We start from the raw sequence: 20007 nt of genomic DNA on the forward strand, positions 1-20007 counted from the left end.
CGCCTAAAAGGCACTCTGATGTACAGGTTATTCATTTACCCCATGATATGCTCTATGCTTCCATTCTTTTATTATTCATAAGTACATTCCTTACTATGTTACTATTCATGCCTTACATACTCAGTACATTGCTCGTACTGACATCCCTTCTTGTGGACGCTGCGTTTCATGCCGCGCAGGTACACCCAGATGAGTAGAAGTCGTTATAGAAGATGTTCCAGCGAAGTTGGCAAACTCCATTTGTCCCTGGAGTGTTGCCGAGTCAGAGTACTATGCTATGATGTCGTGGTTGAAGTTAGAGACTTTGCAGACAGAGTCGTGGGTATAGAATGTCAGTTCTGTAAGCGGCTCCATCAGCCAATGTGTCATTTTGTGCTATGATATGAACTCCATATGATTACAGATTTTGTTTGATTTGAGAACAACGAAAAGGAATATTTTTTAAAATTGTACGATGTATTTCATCCTTATTTGATTTAAAAGTCTAAAAAGATTATGTGTGCACTAAGGGTCAGAGGGTTCGCTCGGCCCTAAGTAAGGGTCAGGTGCCCATCATACCCTAGGGAGATTAGGGTGTGACACTGCCACAGAAGCAATGCATTTTCTTTCAGCCCTTGGAAACAGAGCCTTGCTGACAAAGCTAAAATAGGAGCTGATACTCAGCCTTGAGCTGCTTCTTATACAACCTCTCACCAGTTGCAGACACTCTTTTTGACTATCATATCTTTGAAAGCTTGTGATGATTTCCCTTCAATTGATTTAACTCCATCAGTGGGGACACCCAGAATTTCTCCCAACTTAGCTTCATCAAACTCAAATTCTACCCCATTTACTGATAAAACTAGGGTAGAGTCATCAGTGTACATAAGGTTTGTGTAGACCTCGGCAACTTCCTTTTTAAAAACATGAGGGGCGGGAGAAACAAACAAATGTTCCCATTTTTGAAACTCAACTATCTCCAACAACTCTTTCATTCCATCCTTGGCTACAATTTCAGAATCAAAAACTCTGCCCAACAGCACCTTTTGATCCTTCAGATTTTTCTGCCTTTCTAATTCCAAGTCTTTTAAGCTTTTGTATTTTTGTTGAGGAACCAGGTTCCTCACTTGTACCACTTTTTCTTTTCTTAGAGGTGGCAGACACATTCTTCTCCCCTTCAGTATTTTCATGGACACCAACTTCTGGCTCAACCTCCACGGGTTTCTTTCGTTTGTCCTTCCTGTTTTTCTTAGAATTCTTAGACACAGTTACCACATCCTCCTCATCTGTCAAACCATGCTTCACCAGCCTTCGTCTTTTCTTTCCTGTACTCTTTTCCTTGCTAGCCTTCAGAGCAGTCTCACATTGAGCCTTGCTCTTTTGCCTAATAGTAGGCAGCCTAGTAGAAAAATGCTTTCTAGCACTTTCACCGCGGTCTCACATGACTAGATGACCTTTTGAAAATAGTTCCTAAAATAATGTCACCATCTGAGTCAACCTCTTGAGAAAGATTGGGGGAACCAGGTTCCTTCTCAGGAGAAGGATTACACAAAGGTACAACAATAGTAGAAAACAGTTTCCTAGTGTCAACTAAGGAACTAGGTCCCTCACTCACATCCCCTGTTTCCTGGACACTGACCATTTCACCCTGACTCACTTCCCCTTGAGTTATTTCCCCCTGACTCTCTACATTTAGACCTTTGGCATGCATAGCATCAATAAAACCAACAACAATCTCTACTTCGCTTTCCAAAATATTAGACATACCAATAGGTTTTCAGAAAAATTTCTATCAAAATCGACAGAGGAGTTCTCTACTCTCCTATCACTAACCAAAGGGTAAGAGTTACCTGATTTATGAGGGCATTTCTCAGGATCTCCCTTATCAGTGGCTGTTTCTTATTTCTCTGCATCACTCATACTTGCAGATTTATGCATGACCACAGGACTAGACTTTTCTTCAACCCTGCTTGATTCCTCGGTACCCATAACTGCAGTGCCTAAGGTTTGGCTAGAAACCTTAATACCATCATCTTTTTTGTCAAGCTCTTCAGTGTTTTGGAAGAATTTAAACACTGACAGAGTTTGACTACTTTCCTCTGAGTCGGGTTTTTCAGTTGGGCCAGGGTTTGAGGAAAAAGGCACGTATTTCTTCAGGGTTTGAGGAAAAAGGCACGTATTTCTTCGGGGTTTGATTTTTTTGAGTTTTAAAGGGACCTGAAAAGGTTGGTTATGATAGTTGTGCAAGCGGATTTAGGTCGATGGAGATTGGGGATTTTGGTGGTGAGTCTTGTGTTTTTGGGTCTGATGAAGGTTAGTTTTTGGAAGGTGAAGATATGTGGTTCGTTTCTAGAACATTGGGATAGAAAGATTCACTTACAAACATGGTGATTTTTCAAGAATAGATTGGAAGATGAATGATAGATGTTATACAAGAGAGGGAGAGAAGATGAAATGCTTTAAGTGAGGAGCGAGAGAAACGACACTTTTGTTTAAAATAGGAAAACACGGAGCCTGTTCCGATTGGGTGTTATAAATGGACCTTTTATGCGTTGGGTTGATTCAGAAAAGGTGTAACGTTTTGGGCTTAATTTGAAAAGGAGGCAGGATAATTTTAATGACATGGCACTTTTAGACAATTTAAAAAGAATACAAGTACTGAAGAGACTACTAACCTGAGTCATAGGAACATATTTCCTTGACAACCTTTTTAAAAAGTAGGCAAAAGCTCTGAGAGATGCAATGTCTCCAATGCTTAAGTTGTCCTGAAAATGTCATGTGTGTATCCATGTAACTGTATAGAGATGAGTTAGATGCCACCAAAACACACTTTTAGCATTGTACCTTTCTCTTAATATAGCCAATAAAGAGAAAGCCACTCGTTGAGCTTGATCAAGCCCAACTCCAAACGATTTCTTTCAAAATGTTCTCTGCTCAGTGCTTTGGTGAAGATGTCTACTGCCTGGTCCTCTGTCTTGCAGAACTTCATACAGTTCAACCCCTTTTCAACATTATCCCTTAGGAAATGGTGCCTTACATCAATGTGTTTGGTCCTTTTGTGTTGCACTGGATTTTTTGCCATATTAAATGCACTTGTATTATCACACAACAAGGGAACACATTCAATAAGCACACCAAAATCCTCAAGTTGTTGTTTGATACATAGAAATTGAGCACGACATGAGGCAGCCACCACATATTCAGCTTCAACGGTAGAAAGAGCCACAAATTTTTTTTTCTTGTACCCCATAAGATCAAGCATGACCCCAGAAAATACGCCATTCCAGAGGTGCTCTTTCTATCTACCAGGTAACCAGCACAATTAGCATCAGTATATCTAATCAAGTCAAAGTTATCTCCTGGAGGATAGAAGAGGACCAGGTCCTGAGTCCCTTTGAGATACCTCAATATTTTCCTTTGGACTAGATTGGAACCTTGCACACAACCCAAAACTAAAGACAATGTTAGGTCTGCTAGCAGTTAAGTACAACAATGACCCAATGATACCCCTATACATGATTTTATTCACAGGAGAACCAGGTTCATCCCTGTCCAACCGAGTAGCAGTAGCTATAGGTCTATCAATGGGTTTAGCATTCTCCATATCAAATCTTTTAAGCAGCTCCTTGATATACTTTTGTTGAATTATCATGGTGCCTTTTGAGGCTTGTTTTACTTGCAGCCCCAAGAAGAAATCCAGCTCACCCATCATGCTCATCTCAAATTCACTTCCCATGAGCTTGGAAAACTCTTCACAAAGGGAATCATTTGTGGCACCAAAAATGATGTCATCAACATAAACTTGCACAATCAACAGATTTTCTTTCTCTTTTCTTCAAAAATAAGGTGCTGTCAAATTTTCCCCTTGTAAATCCATTTTCAAGAAGAAACCTTGACAATCTCTCATACCATTCCCGAGGAGCTTGCTTTAAACCATATAGAGCCTTGTCAAGTTTGAACACATACTCAGGATGTTCATGACTTTCAACGCTAGGAGGTTGCTTGACAAAGACTTATTCCTTTAAATACCCATTAAGAAAAGCACTTTTGACATCCATTTGGAACAATTTGAATTCCATATGAGTTGCAAAGGCAATAAGAATCCTGATTTCTTCCATTCTTGTAACAGGTGAAAAAGGTTTCATCATGGTTAATACATTCTTCTTGATTGTATCCTTGAACCACCAGGCTTTCCCTGTTCCTTGTAGTGTTTCCAAATTCATCAAGCCTATTTCAAAACACCCACCTAGTCCCAATCATTGTTCTATCTGAAGTCCTAGGGACCTAGTGCCGCACTTTGTTTCTCTCAAATTGATGGAGCTCTTCTTGCATAGCAACTATCCAATCAACATCTTTTAAAGCCTCCTTGATATTCTTGGGTTCAATTTGAGATAGGAAGGCTGAGAAGGCAAACATGTTCCTTGCCTTAGATCTAGTTTGAATACCAGAGTCTAAGGGAGTTATCACATTGTGGAGTGGATGAGACCCTTTATGCTTCCAGTTGGATACTTGGACTTTAGGATTTGAGGGACCAGGTTCCTCGATGATTGATTCGTCATTGACTGTATAGAGGTCTGACTTCTGCTTCTTTGTTTATCACCAGGAGTGCCTGAAACAACATCTTCTACCCGTTGTTCAGCTTCAAGTGGGGTAATAGAGGGACCTGGTTCCTCTGTGTTTTCTAGAGATTCTACTGCATCTTCTTCATTGCTCTGCTTGACTTGACTCATTAATTTAGTCTTTCCATTTGAGATTTCAATGGCTTCATCAAGAACCTTTAAAAACTCTCCATCTTCATCATCGTGTGTTCCCTTGTCTCCCAATTCTTTTAATTCATCAAAGATCACATGCACACTTTTTTCCACACTCTGAGTTCTTTTTTTGTAAACCTTGTATGCCTTCCTATGAGAAGAGTAACCAAGAAATATTCCTTCATCACTTTTTGCATCAAATTTTCCCAAAGCTTCCTTACCATTATTGAGAACAAAGCACTTGCATCCAAATGCTCTTAAGTCGGTCAGCTTGGGCTTTCTCCCATTTAGCAATTCATAGTGGGTCTTCTCAAGCAAGGACCTGATCATGCACCTATTAATCATATGGAAAGCAGTGTTGACAGCCTTAGCCCAAAAGCTTTTGGACACACCACTTTCTATCAACATTGTCCTAGCCATATCTTCTAGTGTCCTGTTTTTCCTTTACACAACACCATTTTACTGAGGTGTTCTAGGAGTAGAAAAATTATGAATTATACTGTTTTTAGCACAAAACTCTTCAAATTTAGCTTTGTCAAACTCACTACCATGATCAGATCTAATACTCACAACTTGTTTTCCCAGCTTCACCTGAATCTGTTTCACAAATGCCAGAAACACAGGGAATGTTTCATCCTTGGTTCTCAGAAATAGAGTCCAAGTGAATCTGGAGTAGTCATCAACAATCACCAAGTGAATCTAGAGTAGTCATCAACAATCACAAAGATATACTTCTTTCCTCCTCTGCTTTGAACCCTCATTAGTCCATATAGATCGATGTGAAGAAGATCTAGTGGTCTTGAGGTTCTCACTTCTTTCTTTGGTTTGAAGGAGGATCTCACTTGCTTCCCTTTTATGCATGCATCACACGCCTTGTGATCTTTGAATTTGACATTTGGAAGCCCACAGACCAGGTCCTTTGCAACAATTTTATTCAACAGAGAGAAGCTTGCATATCCTAGTCGTCTGTGCCATAACCCAGCATTATCATCTACAACACTGAGGCATGTCAAATCAGCACCATTTAATGAGTCAAAATCTGTAGCATAGATGTTCTTGACTCTCTTTACTACAAGCACTACTTCACTAGTTTTGAGATTGGTGACAGTGCAAGAGCAGGACATGAACTTCACTTCATTTCCCTTATCACAGATTTGGGACACACTTAACAAACTGTACTTCAAGCCATTTACAAAGTACACATTTTCAATTGCATGGGAGAGTATCTTGCCAATTTTTCCAATGCCAAGAATATATCCTTTCTTACCATTTCCAAAAGACACACTCCTACCTTGGAAGGCCTTAAGTGAGAGGAAATCATCTGTTCTTCCAGTCATATGCTTTGAGCAGCCACTATCCATGAACCATTTTTGACTGCCTCCTCTCACTTTAGCCTGCAAACAGAGTCACTTGTTAGATTTAGGAACCCAAACTAGTTTGGGTCCCTTATAATGATAGAATGGATGAATTAAGATTCTTTTTGCCCATGCAGGCAGCACATTCTTCTTCTTCTGGGGATCGGGTCCCTAGGAATTAGACTTCTTTTCAACAAAATTCTTGTTTTTATGCAAGGGCTGAAGTTTGGCTCTACATATTTCTTTGTAATGGCCAGTTTGACCACAGTGGTGCACAACCAATTGTCAGTCACAGTGACATATTTTCCATGGGGATTGCAGGAGGCTTTGGCCTTTTAAAAACCAATTTCTTGCCTTCCACCATTACTCTTGTACATAGCAGCAACCACATCAGAGGACTAGGTCCAGTGAAGTGACTTGTCAATATCAATTTTAACCCTTTTTAGATCCTCTTGAAGTTGCTTATTCTTTTCTAGCTTAGTAGTGAGACTTATTTGATTTTCTTCAGTTCACTTTAGATGCAAGTTGTGCGTCCACCAAATAATATATGAGGGACGTGGTTAAGTACCAGTTCCCTTATGTAACGCAGTAAGTATAGAAGGCAAGATATTAACATAGAAAACTCCTTGCTCAAGGGATTAAAAATCATGACCTACCCTAGTAGGATTTCAACTCCAATAACGAGCAAATTTAAGTTACAACTATATCGTAAGCTATAGACTAACTCCCATAATCCCTCACCCTTACAATAACGCTTATGTAACCTAGGAACTAACCCCCGTGGTCTCTTACACTTGCAATGCTCCGATTTCAAGCACCTTCACTTGACTAACTCTATCCAAGGACCCCTAATACACCTAGATAACTCTAGCCTAGTGTACCACTTAAAAGCTTAAGGAAACACACTTCCAACAAGCACATTTTGAGAATTTAAGATACCTACAAATAGCTTCTAAGCAAGAAGAGTAGGTTTTCAGTTTAAGCACAAATGAACAAAGATTTACAACAACCTAAAGAACATAAACTAAACTCATATCAGGTTTTGGTTCTTCAGCTTGAAAGTAACTATGTTCTTGAGAGATCTTGAGAACTTGTGTCGACAGATTTGCACGATTTAGATTCAATTTTCAAGTCTACTCAATATATTGCCATCATGTTGTATATATAGTGGGAGCATGTGGGGTGAAAAGATACCACTATTCATTTTGACCTAAAGCATGGGCCAACTTACAGCTGTACTTGTGTGTAGCAAGTGGCTCAGTGATGTGGCGTGATTTTTACGCCAAAATCGATACTTTTCGGCTATAAGTTTTACTTGTTTTTAAGCAAGTTGATGTGATTTTACGTGTTTATTAGTGTTTTTCAGGTAAAGGAACAGATTTGGCACAATCGCAGTTGAAGTGCAGAACCAGGTCGTAAATTGAGGTCTACGGCTCGTATTCTACAATACGGGTCGTATTCCATGGTCGAATTAAAGGATCTCAGAAACAGAAAGTCAAGCTGCGAAGATGGTGATTTACGAGCTAAGTTTACAGACCGTATTTCAGTTTACGGTCCGTATTCCATCACGTATTTAATCATTCAAGCATCTGGCAGAAAGTCTGAGTTTTGGCAAAGTGAAAGACGAGCATGCAGTTTACGGACCGTAAACCACTTTACGGTCCGTATTTCAAAAGAAGAAACTGAAGGACGACTGGGTCGTGAATTGACTTTACGGTCCGTAAACCAGTTTACGGACCGTATTTTGTGATGGTGGGACCAAAGTGCAAATCTGTAACTTTTGTAATTCCAAAAATTATAAATAGTCATTGTAGGGTTTTAATAGGAGTCATTCATTATATTTTTGTCTCTTGACTTAGGATATTAATTCTCTCTAGTTCTTGAAGATTCAAACATCAATTCAAGTATTACGAATTCCTTTTTTATTCCAAAGTAAGCAATTATGAATTCTTCAATTTCTTATTTCTTGTTCTTTGTCATGAGTAACTAAATTCCCTTACTAGGGTTGTGAACCCAATGATGGGTGTTTTGTGATTGGGTTGTGATTGATATACAAATAATGGATTATTAGGGTTTAGTTATTCTTCATTCTTCATTCATAATTAATGGTTGCAAACATTGATTAAAGCCATAAACCCTAAATTTATTTGGAAAAATAATTAGGGTTGGTAAGAATAATCAACAAGAACTCAAAGCTTTAAACTTTGTTTAATAAATTCACTTAGGAATAAGAGGAATTTACTTGGCATGATTAATCGTTCTTCATAATCACTTTCTTATATTTGGGAAAATCATAGAAAGATGTAATCTTTATTTATTGGGAAATAGTAGAGATTCACATAGAGATTAAGTGCATTCATATAATGATCCATTACAAGTATATCAAGATCAATACCCATGATCATACACTCTATCTAACGGGGACACAACTTTAGTTTCTTTTACCATAAATAGTCACTAAAACAATAGTTTAGAAATTAGTCATAGACAAAACCCAACTTTTACCAACATTATCGGATTAAGATATTAGACCTAGAACTTAGCATTTACGACTTTAGTAACCTTTTCACATCATATTCCCTGTGGGATTCGACCCCAACCTTGTTGGGTTACTATATTTGACAACGTTCGCGTTATACCAATAATAGGTGTAATTTGAGCGTATCACTCAGCTTTACAGTTGTTCTCTACTGACGGTGCAAGGTGCACAGTGAGCAGATTACAGACCAAGTCTCAATCTAGTTCTGAAAACAGTTTCACAATCATGAAAACACGAAGGCACTTGGAACTATCAATTTGCCCTTTTTGATGATGACAAACTCATAGACTGATATTTCCCCTGAGAACCAGCATCCCACATGTTCCCCTTGCGAAGCAGACCATTATTGTCAAGGCACCTACAACATGTTTGCAACATAGTACAACACCTTCCTCTACGAACTGGAGATCCTTTCAATTTTAGTACAGCGCATATCTTCCCCCTTTTGGCATTATCAAATAGTATAGCATATCCTTTCAATTTCAGTACCGCCCTGGCATAGAAGAAGCCCAAGCACATCAAGACATAACAAGCAAAAGATAAAACAGGCAGAGGATTAGTTATTGCCTTCACAGACAAAAAGCCAGAGCGAGCCATTATCAATGACAGCTTAAAGCAACATACATAGTATTTTTCCAGATATAACGTATGATAATTTAAAACATAAAGAGAGCCAGTGTCACTGAAGAAGATCAGAGAGGGAAACATGAAGATAGTGTGACAGCGAGAAGAGGATGTAACATGGAGATATGAAGATCATGGAATTAATAGGGCTAAGAGACAGAGGCAAAGACCTTGATAAGATTGTCCAAACGTAAGTTGGCTGCCCACTAATCGCTGACTAGCTGATCTTTGATCTCATCAATCTGTTGTTTCAACTGTTCATTTTCAGCCTTTAGCCTTGTATTTGCAGCTTCTTGTTTAGCGCAGGGATCGGGTTCCTCAAGCAACTGAGTCTTCAAAAGGAAATTTGTGTAGCCTATCAATTTCAGCAATTGCTTTTTCTTGAGCATCAATTAGACTTGAAATATTCGAAGTAGGTCCAAACCTACTTCTATTGGGTATACACTCACACTGCTCTAATATTGTTATTGTGACCATCTGCTTCTGTGTTCCTTTTGTGGCCTTGACAGTTGTCACTCTAAAGTGTTCAAAGATCTTTGTTAAGAAAAAACCATAAGGAAGACCATGTCCACCCTTGTTAGTATGTATGACCTTAATCATGTGCTCGATCATTAGAGACGGCAGGCTAATGGATTGATAATTTTCTAGAGCTTCAAAGAGATACAATTCAGTGATAAAAGCTTAACTTCTCCCCTCAGTTCTTGGCAGCAACACTTTGTTAACAAGCTCGAACAAAAGCTGATATTCAGGCTTGAGTTGTTCTTTGAAGAGCCATTCTCCAGTGGCTATGCCTTCGAGCTTGACAATCAAGTCCTTGAAGGCTTGAGTGGTTTTTCCCTCCACGAACTTTATTCCGTCTGTAGGTAGATCGAGGATATTTCTTAGCCTTACTTCATCCGATTTAATCTCCGATCCATTTACATAAGATATCAAGGTGGTGTAGTCATCAGAATCGTAGAGGTTTGCATAAAATTCCTTTACTTCTCTACCAAACACTTTTGGTCTCAGAGCAACAACAAAAAGATGACTCCACTGTTGGAACTCGACGATCTCTACTAATTCATTCATTTCATTGTACTCAATGATCTTTTCATCAAACACTCTCCCAAGTAGCACTTTTTGCTTCCTCGGATTCTCTTGCCTCTGCAGTTTTAATTTTCTGAGCCTTCGTCTTTTTGCAGAGTAATCAGGTAAACTTTTTGAACTGACTTTTCCTTTTCTAGAATATGAGGATCTCCCCTTTTCTTTGGAATGTGCATCCTTCTTCTCAGATGCTTTTTCCTTTTCATTTCTTCTTTCCTTGAAGTTTTTTTTCTCTTGACTAGGATATTTCTCTTTCTCTCTCTCGACTTAGGAAACCACGATATTCTCCAGTAGATCAATTTCCTTGACAATGAGGCTTTTTCTCAGCAGCATTGTTCTCCTTTTTCCCCTCCAGTCTCCTTGACTTCTTTTGAGTAGAGGGACCAGATTCCTCTGTAAACTTTCCTCTTGACAATTTTGGCTTCTGACTTCCACGGTTGCCTTTTTCCACTAGTTGAACAACATCATCACGACACATCTCACTCTCTACTCCCTTCTCCGCCATTCCATGTATCTTTAAGTTTTTCTAAGAAATTTTATTTCCATCAGTAGAGATATGCTCCTTTGCACTGACTTGATCCTCTGTGTCCTCAATTATTCATTTTCTTTGAAGTCCTTAATGTATTGAAGAGCTTCCACGACAGTCTTAATAGGTTTAGAAGGAGGATTTTTAGAAGAGGATACAATTTTTTGGGGAATCTGACTCTTGTGAGTCCTGGAGGAGTTCGAAATTTTGGGTTTCTAGGGAGTGATAGAAGGATCTTGATTTGACGAATAGGGAATTTTGGGGAAGAGTATTGAGGTTCTGGGTCTTAGGAGATTGAGCTTTTAGAAGGTGAGAGAGCAATCGTTATTTCAGGCATGGTCAAAAATTCATTTTGAGACATGATCGAACCGAGAGAGAAGGAGGTGGAAGCCCAGAGTTCTTTACTAAGAGTTCTAAAGAGAGAATAGTCAGAGAGTTCAAGAGAGAGTGGGGGAGGGAGCCTTTTAGTTAAGGGAAGTAAGCGACGAACCAATTTTGATTGGCTGGGAGAACTTTTCTTAATCCACTAGGTTGGTTCAAATAGATGAGGTGTTTTGGATCAGCAGTGTTGATATAAGAAAAACGTTTAACGACATGGAACCCTTTAGAAATTTAAAGACATATTAGTACTAAAGAACTACTAACCTGAGTTTAGGGAACCAGGTTCTTCAACGAACGAGAATCAGCATGAACTCTGGGAAAAGCAGATTCTTCAATACTTCAATCATCCTAGTATTTCCCTGTGTGTATACCTTTACTCTTGTCATTGCCAATCAGGTAGAAGAACCTTTGGGGGAGCACAACAAGTTTTATATATATGGGAGAATTTAGAGCTAGTTTTGACACAATCCAAAGGATACACTCTCATTTTTGTAGGTCTTGAGTGAGAACAAGAACTTGATTTATTTTTGTTCGGCTCAGTCTAATATTTGACCCATACTAAGTATCCCTTTTGGACTGCCTCCTCTCACTCAATCCTTTCGGAAGAATTATTTATCAGACTTACGAACCCAAACTAATGTGTGTCCCTTATAATGATAAAATAGATTAATCAGATTCTTCATTGTCTATGCAAGCATTACCTTCTTCCTTGCCCAGAGACCAGGTCCCTCTATTTTGAGTTTTCATTTGATGGATTTCTTTCTTTTCTGAAGATACTGATGTCTAATTTTGAAGGCATCCTTGCGGCAATTTCTCCAAGCATTGTGTGCATTCAGACGATTTCCACTCTTAGCAACAATTTTTTTAACAGGGTTGTTATGAGTTTTATCGTCCTGAACGTCAAATTTATTCTTGCCTCCACAATCAAACATGACTGTAGGAGAAGTCTCATTCATTGAGCAGGACCAATTTAGAGATGTCTCCAGAGAAATACTAATCCCTTTTAGATCCTCCTATAGTTGTCTATTCTTTTCTAGCTTAGAGGTGAACTTCACTTTGAATTTCTAAAGCTCATTTTCCAATTTAGGTTAAGCCTCACAGGCTTCTTCCTTTTATTTTGGACTATTCATCCATTGCTTCGTTTGATTCTTTAACAGAGAGTTTTATCTTGTTACTTCACCAATTTGATTTTCAAGATCTGCAATGGACAGGGGCGGAGCCAGCCCTTCGGGTGGGGGTTTGGCCGAACCCAGTAGCTTTTGTCCGAACCATATATTAGTATTAAAAATTTTGTTTAATATGTACAAATTATTAATTAAGAACCCAGTACCTTTAAAGAATTAAAACCCTGAACCCACAAGCTTCGAATCCTGGCTCCGCCTCTAGCAATGGATCCTCCCATATCGTCTCTTTCAAGTTCCAACCCATTGATTTCCTCATAGAGAGAGATATTTTCTTTAACAAGACTATGAAAAGCATCGATTAGAGCATTTGCCAAGGACATCAACTTTATTTGAGAGTAATTTTTTAAGTTCTTCTGAACTTTAAAGAAGTTTACCTCAATATCTTCATCTTCACTGTCCGAGTCAGATCTGGCCATAAGTGCACACGTTGATTCATTTTCAGAAGCCTTATTGTCATTTATCATGCGCGCTTTGTTTGGACATTCTCATCTTTAGATCTGCCGAAGATATCCTTCCAGGCACTCTGCTTGTAAGAGGGACAAGTTCTAATAAGGTGGCCAAGTTTCCCATACTTGAAACAGCAGTGTTGTTCTCTTGATTGTTCTGAGCTTTCTTTTCGAGACTGACTATTTCTTCGAGCTTTCTTCTTGCGTCCTTAATTTAAACAATCTGGGTCAGACTCCTCCTCACTTGAGTTACCTTCGGCAGCTACCTTGTGGTTCAGACTCTCTTCTTCTTTCAACTTTCTCCTTTCTATATCTTGCACGGTTTCGTTATTTTTTATCTTGAGAAGTTCAAACTTTGTACTGAGCTTGTCAAATCCATTGTGTGTACTTTTGATAGCCTCTCAGATATCCTTTGTTGTCTTACATATGGCAACTAAGTTGTATTGGCCTGATCCAATGCTTCGAAAAAGAATCCTTTTAGGTTTTTTTTCCTTTTGCAGGGTATAGCTATCTTTTGCAGGAGTAAGAAGTCCATCTGAGATAATGTCCCATAGCTCTGGGTCCTCAGCAGTGATGAATTCTTCCATTTTACCCTTCCACCAGTCATAGTGTTCTGCACTGAATCTTGATGGTTTTGAGATACACTCACCTTTCGTTTGGTTTGACGAGCTAGCCATGAAGAGGGGCCTTTCTCGGTGTTAACCTTTTAGAAACAACCCGCTTTGATACCAATTGATGCAGGCCATGCGTCCAGTAAATAATATATGAGGGACCTGGTTAAGTACCAGTTCTATTATGTAATGCAGTAAGTACAGAAGGCAAGATATTACCATGGAAAACTCCTTGCTCAAAGTATTAAAAACTACGACCTACCTCGGTAGGATTTCAACTCCACTAACGAGTAACTTTAGGGTACAACTCTATCGTAAGCTAGGGACTAATTACCATAATCCCTCACCCTTACAATAACGCTTATGTAACCTAGGAACTAACCCCCGTAGTCCATCACACTTCCAATGCTCCGATTGCAAGCACCTCCAGTTGACTAACTCTAGCCAAGGAGCACTAATACACCTAGACTAACTCCAGCCTAGTATACCACTCAACGACTTAAGGAAACATACTTCCAACAAGCACAGTTTGAGAATTTAAGATACCTACAAAAAAAATCTAAACAAGAAGAGTAGGTTTTCAGTTTAAGCACAAATGAAAAAGATTTACAACAACCTAAAGAACATAGACTACACACATATCAGATTCTGGTTCTTCAGCTTGAAAGTAACTTTGTCTTTGAGAGATCTTTAGAACTTGTATCGGCAGCTTTGTGCAATTTAGATTTAGTTTTCAAGTCTACTCAATATGTTGCCATCATGTTGTATATATAATAGGAGCATGTGGGGTGAAAAGAGACCATTATTCATTTTGACCTAAAGCATGGGCCAACTCACAGTTGTACTTGTGTGCAGCAAGTGGCTCGGCTTTACAGTTGTTCTCTACTGACGGTGCAAGGTGCACAGAGAGCAGATTACAGACCAGGTCTCTATCTGGTTCTGAAAACAGTTTGACAATCATCAAAACACGAATGCATTTGGAACTATCAACTTTCAAGCTCAAGATGAGTCTCACTGGCCACTTGTTTTCCTTTGGAAGGAGTGTTAACCCATTTTCCATTTGGCTTTGTAACAGAGTGTTATCTCTAGTTATATCCTCAACTTGCTCTTTTAGATCTGCCACCGTGACTACCAAATCATCTCTTACTTGTTCTAGTTCATCAATTTCTTCACTTAAAGCATTTTTATCATTAATAAGGCTATGATAGGCATCAATCAACACATTTTCTAAAGATATTAACCTTTTTTAAAGTAACTTTTCAGATTTTTCTTCACATCAAAAGAGTTTACCTCATATTTCTTATTGTCACCATCATCTTCAGATTTGGCCATGAGTGCGAAGATTGACTCATATTCAGAGCTATCAATAGCCAACATAGATGTATCACCTACACCATCTTCATTTTAAGAGTCACTGGATGAATCTCCCCAAGTAGCCAGAGCCTGCTTTACCAGGTTGTCAGCAGCTTCACTCTTGTTGAATTTCTTGTCAGGGACCTCGTTCTTCCAAGCCGCCTTATCAGGATTTTTATAATAATCCTGCTTGTGAAGAGGACACTCATTGATGAAGTGTCTAGGCTTCCCACATTTATGACATCAATCATTTCCTTTGAAGTTCTTGGTAGAACTTTCTCTCTTTAGGACCCCATCATTTCTTCGAATCATCTTATGAAATCTTCGAGTGAGGTACGCCATCTCAGATTCATCACAGTTCGTGTCACTTTTAGCAGCTTTGAGAACTAGGTTCTGCTCCCTTTTTGGATCTTTTGTTTCAAGATGCTTCTTTTGCTTCATTTCATAAGTCTTAAGATTCCCAATAAGGTCATCAATAGTCAGTGTTTGCAGGTCCTTGGCTTTAGTGATAGCATTAACTTTGCTTTCCCAAGAGCCTGGTAAAACAACGAGTATTTTCTAGACCAGCTCGTTTGTGGGAATGATTTCCCCAAGTGAATGGAGTTCATTGATTATGGAGGTGAAACGAGTGTGCATATCATGAATGGACTCATCCTCTTTCATTTTGAACAGCTCATACTCAGTGGTAAGTAGATCTATTTAGGACTGCTTTACCTGAGTGGTTCCTTCATGGGCTGTTTGAAGAGATTTCCATATCTTTTTAGCAGATCCACAAGATGAGACACAATTGTATTCATATGGCCCAATACCACAAATCAAGATCTTCTTAGCCTTGTGGTTCTTCTCAATAGCTTTCTTATCAGTTTCAGAGTATTCTTTTCTTATTTTTGGAACTGACTTTGAGCTCTCAGCATCTATTTTCATGGGCACAAAGGACCATCACAGATGATGTCCCACAACTTTGAGTCCTCAGCCTCATATAATCATGCATCCTTGTCTTCCACCACCGATAGTACTTTCCATTAAACCTTGGTAGTCTTGTTTGAGATTGTCCTTCCTCGAGGTTTGGTGGAGCAGCCATGGAGAATATCCTTTCTAAGTGTTAACATGTTAGAAAGAACCTGCTCTGATACCAATTGATAAAAACTAAGAGTCCATCAAACAGTATAGAGAACCAGGTTCTCTATCTGTTTCCTCAAGTAAACAAAACAGGAAGTAAATGAGACATAATATTTACGTGGAAAACTCCTTGCTCAAGGGAGTAAAAATTACGACCCACCGGAGTAGGATTTCAGCTTTACTAACAGAGCAACTTTTAGATTACAACCTTAGCAACCTAGGAATTAAACTCCTAATCCCTCACCCCTTACAATAACTCTATTGTAAGCTACAACCTTTGACTAACTCTAGCCAAGCAACCAACTCTTATTGCCTAACTCTAGCCAATAAACTACTGACCTTGACTAACTCTAGCCAAGACAACAGAATAACCAAGGTTGAGAAACTTCCTACAATGACACTTCTCGAAAGTAGTGTAGGATTACAAGTTAGAATAGAGTAACAAACACTTAACAACCTTTAGGACTTAAGACATCTTCAGCTATTGGGATCTGGTCCTTGAGTTTGATGAAGCTTTGTTCTTGAAAGCATCAAGATAGCATTGGCAGCTACACTTGAGAGAGAATATATTTTTTGATCTTGCAAGTGATACCTTTAACCTAGTAACATGTTGTATATATATTGGGGAGCATATGACCATGGATAGAGACCTTTCATCTTTTACAATTGGCCTTTAGCTGCAGTTTTGACCTTCAGCACGCTGCAGTTGTGCTGCTGCGGTTCTGCCAGTCGACACAGTAAAAGTACTGCAGTTTTACAGCTGTGGTGCATTGATTGTACTGCACTCAGGGGACCTGATCGACTACCTGGTCCCTCCAGTTTTTTTTTTCAAATCATCAAAACGAAATATGGCATAACTTATCATAGGATTTTGATAAATATACGAGAAGAAGAAGTAGTATCCTTTTCTGTCAGTCGTATATAAGCCAAAACATACCAAGGCAGTGCATCAGTGGCGAGTAAATGAGCGAAAAATTTAGCCACATTGTGCATTTATTAGTTTCAAGACGATGGGTCATGGAGTATTGTTGCACAAAGCATTCATCAAAATTCTCCTGGTAAACTTTATTGATCATGTAAACCCGCTGTCCCAAATATCCGTAGTAATGGAGATAAGTCCTCTGTTGACTGCAACACTCCAATACCATTATGCATAATTCCATCTCCTGACCAAGTTCTATTTTTATTTTAAATAGCTTATGCCCTAATTCTTCGAAATCAACACTTGACATAATCGTCTGGTAGATGGTCCTTCGTAGATTTATCAAGTCTGTCTCTGTGTCGTCTTTTATTTTAGTTAGCTCTTCGTCCTTTTCTTCATCTGATTCTGCATTAGAATCTTCTTCTTTTTCAAATTCTTCACCTAGTATCATCTTCTTTAATTCTTCGTACTTCTTTTTGTTTTCTACAAAACTAGGGATCCGGCTTGAAAACGTCTAAGTAATTTCAGAATCTACCTTGTCTTAAAGAGAGATTTCATGGGTTAATTGATCTTCCTGCTCAACTAGGTCAAGTTCAGGACGAATAGATGGATATCCCCAAAACATTGCTTTTCGCAATGCGAAAAGGTTTTCAATTAAGAACCGCACCATTTTATCAATTTCTCCTTCATGAAGTATCCCTCTGAACCGCTCAAAAATAGCATGCAACCCTAAGGAACACAAGTCTTGAAGAATTGAACCGCATTCCATAACAAAACTAACTACAACCTCAACACTATCATCAGTGGGGTTCTCCAAGAAAACAGTAAGTAATTGTAGAGCAATAAGCTCTTGGACGACTTGCTGATTCACAAGATGCACAATAAACTTAAGGGATGATAATAACTGAGGCTTATTAATAGGTCTTTGTAGTTGAAGTATTATTCTTCTCAACAGAAGATCTCCGATTACTGGGATTTTGCTATTCACAACAGAAACTAATGCTGCAAACACGTTAGTAAATATTGGAAAAGCCATTTGGGACTTCATGATGGATATACAGAACAAGCCTTTCCCTCGAATTAAATTCTTTGATAATAATTCAGGGATGACGTTTTTAATATTGATTGCGTTCACCTTATTCATCAAACCATTGATGCTCTTCCTCAATGCATCCAACTCAGCCTCTCGTATTCAACAACTGTATCTTCTTTTTTTTCCTCTCTTTGCATAGTGAATATCTCTCCATGGCCTTTGTTAATGTCCTAGAGATGAAACTAAGCACGTTTTAATACACGTTTCTGAAACATTTTTGTTTTTCTATTTTCCTAAATTGGTAAGGATTGGGCTACAAATCATTTTATTGTGGTTTCCGAATCATTAGAGGAGATTGGGATAATTTCAATAATATACAATTCAACATAAAATATTACATCCACATAGCCATATTTTTAATTTACATGTGCATACACAGTAATTTTTTTTTTGCGACAGTGTTTACACACGATATATAACATTATACAAGATTATACACTTACTGTAGACAATGTATCAACCTTGTATGAAAGTGAATAATAATGTTTTTTTTTATCAAAACTACGAAGCAGATTGCCTGATAGTGCTTTATTAAAAAATCAAAGTTCTGTACAAAGGCTAAAAATATAGAAAATAAAAGGAATATAATACATGAATCCAAACTACAGGAAATCTAAAAGCTTGTCTATTGCAAATCCTTTGGCCTTGACTTGATATCATGTTGACACCCCAAGCTCTCACCAGGTGCTATGGATCCACAGTCCACTGAATTAAAATTCAGGCTTCAAGGATGGAATAGAAGTCTTTCAGAAAGTTCCTCATGTTCAGTTGTTTCTGTGTTTGATCCAGACCTATGTAATGTTGACCTTTTCCTTCAAGAATGATTGTCTAAAAAGATCCTTTGTATATGTGACAACGGAATGAGCATGTAATCACACTAATACCACTATTGTAACCTGTCCAAAAGTCCTTCTATTCAATCTGCTAAATCTGTTCTAGGCCTAATTACTGCAATTTTGTAAGCCTGCAGAATCCTTATTGCATTAGATAAAAGTGTATAATAATACATAAAGGGCTATTTCGGGTAGTATTAGAAATATGGGCCATTTTGGGTAAAAAAAAATCTCCAATTAGACATAGAGTGTTATTTTCCCACTTTGTTACTATTATATTTGTTTATTGTCTTTTCAAAATGTCATAATCTTTTCCTGAAGAGAAAAGGTTACAAGCTTCCAATCTGAAATCAACAAGGAAAAGGGTAACACAGACTAGTATTTATATTAGACTGCAACAAACTACAACGCATCTTCACTTTCAAAAACGTAAATATAGTTTTTGCAAATTAGAGTTGAAAAAACAAAACACGGTGACAATATGGACATTTACAAACCAAAGTCGAAAATGGCACATCAACGACTCAGTAGGCGCCAAGAATTGAACCAGTCGTTTAGCAAGCTACAAATGGACGCCGATACAATAGACATTCCAGTGAAGAAGCTCTATCCTTATTTACAATAATTATTCAAGAAGAAGAGTTCTGCCAGAGAAAACGCGCTAAGTACATTGGTTGAGGAATTTGAGACCAATGTTCGTTACGATTTTGTTGAGAATAATTTTGTCGATTTGGTACACCGATGCCAAAATTGCTTGAAACAGGGTTCTGCACTGGAGATTGATTTAGCGTTAAAGCTTATAGGATTAGTAGTTCTGAATCTTGGTGCGGGTGATAATGCACATAAGGTTTATGAAGAATTAATTTTGTTTCTTCCGCAAGTCCAAATTATCTCACGCGGTCAAGGTGATGGAGTGTTTGTCTATTCTAACTCTCGTTGGTGCCAGAGATTTTGTAGACACGGTAAGTTCAATGGAAATAAAATGGAAATTCATGAATCAAGAAAGCAAACATTCATCATCTGTGGCTGCTGCAGCACTATCAGGTTGGGCTCTCATCCTTTCAGATATCGATCATGGAACATTAGCCCCATAAAGTGGAAACGATTGATCCCTTATCTTCTAAAGCAACCAAAGGAAGATGATGAACATGTTAATGTTGCCAGCATTGAAGCGCTCACTTTAATTTTTTAAAATGGCAGTCTTGAGA

The 20007-nt window shown here is 38.4% G+C and overlaps 2 pseudogenes; both read right to left on the reverse strand.

The window, feature by feature from the left end:
* LOC132613162 (uncharacterized) overlaps positions 1 to 20007 on the reverse strand; it is a 40581-nt pseudogene that overhangs the window by 13941 nt on the left and 6633 nt on the right.
* Positions 2831 to 15913, reverse strand: LOC132615146 (uncharacterized; annotated as a pseudogene).

This window comes from Lycium barbarum, chromosome 10 (genome assembly GCF_019175385.1).
Source record: "Lycium barbarum isolate Lr01 chromosome 10, ASM1917538v2, whole genome shotgun sequence".
Lineage (NCBI taxonomy): Eukaryota > Viridiplantae > Streptophyta > Magnoliopsida > Solanales > Solanaceae > Lycium > Lycium barbarum.